This window comes from Leuresthes tenuis, unplaced genomic scaffold (genome assembly GCF_036924035.1).
Source record: "Leuresthes tenuis unplaced genomic scaffold, fLeuTen1.0.hap1 SCAF_22, whole genome shotgun sequence".
Lineage (NCBI taxonomy): Eukaryota > Metazoa > Chordata > Actinopteri > Atheriniformes > Atherinopsidae > Leuresthes > Leuresthes tenuis.
The window spans coordinates 27,697,527-27,702,021 of record NW_027325376.1 but is presented as its reverse complement, the minus strand read 5'-3'; the positions used below and the strand labels follow the sequence as shown (position 1 = coordinate 27,702,021).

Genomic DNA, 4,495 nt, shown 5'->3' with positions numbered 1-4,495 from the left:
CGCACCGATCCGCCCGTCAATCTCCCGCTCCATTCGTCCCTCACTCGTGAACAAGACCCCGAGATACTTGAACTCCTGCACTTGGGGAAGGATCTCATTCCCGACCCGGAGAGAGCATTCCACCCTTTTCCGGCTGAGAACCATAGTCTCGGATTTGGAGGTGCTGATTCTCATCCCAGCCGCTTCACACTTGGCTGCGAATCGCTCCAGTGAGAGCTGAAGGTCACGGCCTGACGACGCTAACAGAACCACATTATCTGCAAAAAGCAGAGACCCGATTCTGAGGTCGCCAAATCGGACACCCTCAACGCCCTGGCTGCGCCTAGAAATTCTGTCCATAAAAGTTAGGAACAGAATCGGTGACAAAGGGCAGCCCTGACGGAGTCCAACTCTCACCGGAAACGTATCCGACTTACTGCCGGCAATGCGGACCAAACTCTGGCACCGGTCATACAGAGACCGAACGGCCCCTATCAAGGGGTCCGGCACTCCATATTCCCGGAGCACCCCCCACAGGACTCCACGAGGGACACGGTCGAACGCTTTCTCCAAGTCCACAAAACACATGTAGACTGGTTGGGCGAACTCCCATGCACCCTCCAGGATCCTGCCGAGGGTATAGAGCTGGTCCACTGTTCCACGGCCAGGACGAAAGCCACACTGCATCTCCTGAATCCGAGGCTCGATTATCCGACGGATCCTCCTCTCCAATACCCCCGAATAGACCTTACCAGGGAGGCTGAGGTGTGTGATACCCCTATAGTTGGAACACACCCTCCGGTCCCCCTTTTTAAAGAGGGCGACCACAACCCCAATCTGCCAGTCCAGAGGCACTGTCCCCGATGTCCACGCGATGCTGCAGAGGCGTGTCAGCCAAGACAGCCCTACAACATCCAGAGCCTTGAGAAACTCAGGACGGACCTCATCCACCCCCGGGGCCTTGCCACCGAGGAGCTTTTTGACCACCTCGGCAACCTCAGCCCCAGAAATGGGAGGCCCCGTCTCCGAGCTCTCCGACTCTGCCTCTTCCGAGCACGTGTTGGTAGGATTGAGGAGTTCCTCGAAGTACTCCCCCCACCGACTCACAACATCCCTAGTTGAGGTCAGCAAAGCCCCGTCCCCACTGTAAACAGTGTTGACTGTGAGCCGCTTCCCCCCCCTGAGACGCCGGATGGTGGACCAGAATCTCTTCGAGGCCGTCAGGAAATCGTTCTCCATGGTCTCACCGAACTCCTCCCAGGCCCGAGTTTTTGCCTCAGCAACCGCCGAAGACGCGGCCCGTCTGGCCTGTCGGTACCTATCAGCTGCTTCCAGGGTCCCACTGGCCAAAAAGGCCCGATAGGACTCCTTCTTCAGCTTGACGGCTTCCCTCACCACTGGTGTCCACCAGCAGGTTGGAGGGTTGCCGCCACGACAGGCACCGACCACCTTACGGCCACAACTCCGATCAGCTGCCTCAGCAATGGAGTCACGGAACATGGCCCATTCGGACTCAATGTCCCCCACCTCCCCCGGGATATGGTTGAAGCTCTGCCGGAGGTGGGAGTTCAAGCTCCTTCTGACGGGGGATTCTGACAAACGCTCCCAGCAGACCCTCACAATACGTTTGGGCCTGCCAGGTCTGATCGGCATCCTCCCCCACCAGCGGAGCCAACTCACCACCAGGTGGTGATCAGTTGACAGCTCCGCCCCTCTCTTCACCCGAGTGTCCAGGACATACGGCCGCAAGTCCGATGATACAACCACAAAGTCGATCATCGAACTGCGGCCAAGGGTGTCCTGGTGCCAAGTGCACATATGGACACCCTTATGTCTGAACATGGTGTTCGTTATGGACAGTCCATGACCAGCACAGAAGTCCAACAAAATAACACCACTCTGGTTCAGATCGGGGGGGTCGTTCCTCTCAATCACACCCCTCCAGGTCTCACTGTCATTGCCCACGTGAGCATTGAAGTCCCCCAGCAGAACGAGGGAGTCTCCGGTAGGAGCATTCTCCAGTGCCCCCCCCAGAGACTCCAAAAAGGGTGGGTACTCTGAACTGCTGTTTGGCGCATAGGCACAAACAACAGTCAGGACTCATCCCCCCACCCGAAGGCGGAGGGAGGCTACCCTCTCGTTCACTGGGGTAAACCCCAATGTACTGGCACACAGCCGGGGGGCAATAAGTATGCCCACACCTGCTCTGCGCCTCTCACCACGGGCAACTCCAGAGTGGAAGAGAGTCCAACCCCTCTCAAGAGGACTGGTTCCAGAGCCCAAGCCGTGCGTCGAGGTGAGTCCGACTATATCTAGCCGGAACCGCTCAGCCTCGCGCACCAGCTCCGGCTCCTTCCCCAACAGAGAGGTGACATTCTAAAATAATTTCCTTTCTCAATTCAGAAATTTGTGTGTGTAAGTCACAACACCCGTGACACCAAAACGGCTTTCTTTTCTCTCTTTTCTCTACACTCTACACTGTGAGCACACACACCAAATCAGAAAGGCTTTTTTCTCTCTTTTCTACATTATGGACTGTGGGGACACAAAACCGCTCTCTCTTTTTTTTTTTTATTGTGTGCCAGGGCGTTGTCTCACGTATTAGATTATGCTTAAGATACGAATGGGTTTATCAGTCACATCAGAATCCATACATACTGATCCTCCCGTAATAAAATGGTCGGATCTTATCAAACACACTTTGTTTCTTGTGACAATCAAGTCAGCGAAACAGCGTATACACGTCAAGACCCTGAATCAAGTTTGCCACAAGAACTCATAAGTTTGGAAGTATTGCTCTGCCGTCAGCAATCATATACCCATTTTATTTTCGTGAGACATGTGCAGGCACCTGTTCATCTACTGTTCTATCACTATGAATTAGTTTATCTATTATCAATAAGGATACTTCTACAACTACTATCAAAGTATGTCCGGACTTCTTATGTTGTCAGTTGCTATATATGAATAAGTGGGTAGCTACTGACAAGCATTAAGCATGTCACACAGCCCAAACATATAACATTTCAGGACACACCACACAGTTAACAACCACAGTGAAGCGTGTCAAAGCCCAAACATGTAACATTCAACAGGACACTTACACAACACATTCAAATCAAACAGTCAGACAACATACAAGAACATATACCCCAGCCGGCATTGCTCCCTGCCTATTTTCCTACAGCTCACTATGTGTTTGCACACCTTTATTCACAAACTCTTCAACTTATACTCTTTTACCGAAGCTGCTACAGCTCGATTGGCCGAATACCCTTAGATTCTATTTCGGTGAATTTGACATCTGCCTTACATGTAACAGATTAGCGGTTTAGCAGTTTTAATTTAGTTTGAGTGAAGGAATTCATTTTATAGCAAAATCCGAAATCGTGAAGAACTCATGAAAGTAAGCTTATTCTCGGATTCCTGAAACTTTAGATTTGCTCTTTCTTTTACTGTAAAGTACAACGTTGTTTTTTTTTTGACAGTTTTAACATAGTTTGAGTGAAGGAATTCATTTTATAGATAAAATCCCAAGAGTCTGCTGAGAAAAGAGAGTGAATGCGAAGTAGACTTTAACACGGCTCTGGGAGCGAGCAGAGTGTGGGCTAAGCGGGAGAATTGCTTGAAAGAAACGCGACACCGAATGAGCGGTCAGAACAAAGCCTCAATACGGTGTTCCCGTGGTGTTTTTGTTGCTGCCTTGTCTTTTGCACAGAGTAAAAGACAAAGCAGCCATCGAATAGGGCCCGATTGTTCCTACTTGGTCAGCCGAGGAGCAAGGGGGGGGAGAAAGCGTCTCAATCAAGCAAAGCTCACCATGGGGAAGGTGGCTATGCCAACTAGCCTGATGCCCTGCTCCCGCAGTGACGGATAATCGTACTCTGGTTTCTCTTCATAACGTACAACTCTTTGGCCTTTTATTAAAGACTTCCGTGGAGAGCAGCACTAATGAGTTGTTTCTATTTTTGGCAGGCTTTACCTTTGCGGATGAAGCCCTTTCTGTCTGTGCAAAAAAAATCTTGTTACTGTGCAGAGTGACTTCTCTGAGTAGAGTCGCCTTACCTGTTGTTACATGTGCCGATGTTTGAAGCTGGAGTGCAAAGGTGTTGCTTGAATGGTGCTTGCTGGAGCGTGCGGGAGTGCAAAGTTATACCATTTAAAAGGGCTGAAGAGTGCTCATTGCAGCGGGTGGGCCATAGTAAAAAGCGGTTGAGAAAAGGTGCGAATGTCAAACCATACATTATCAAAAAAGGGAGCGGAGGTGTTTGGCCGCGACAAGGTGTGAATGTCCACCCATAATTAATGAAAAGCGGGCAACGAGTAGGTTCGAATGCCCAACCATACATCATCAAAAGCAGGAGTGGATGTGTTCGGCTACAAGAAGGTTTGAATGTCTGACCATAGTTTGTAAAAAGCGGGTAAGAAAAGGTTCGAATGCCCGAACATACACCATCAAAGGAGGGAGCGGAGGTGTTCCGCTGTAAGAAGGTGTGAATGTCCGACCATAGTTGGT

At 50.6% G+C, this 4,495-nt stretch overlaps 1 non-coding gene across 1 annotated transcript; it reads left to right on the top strand.

Moving 5' to 3' along the window:
- The first annotated feature begins 3,858 nt into the window (after positions 1 to 3,858).
- On the top strand, positions 3,859 to 3,972 carry LOC140282437 (U5 spliceosomal RNA). Its single transcript, XR_011909872.1, has one exon. It is a non-coding gene; the product is annotated as a U5 spliceosomal RNA (small nuclear RNA).
- The last annotated feature ends 523 nt before the right edge of the window (positions 3,973 to 4,495 follow it).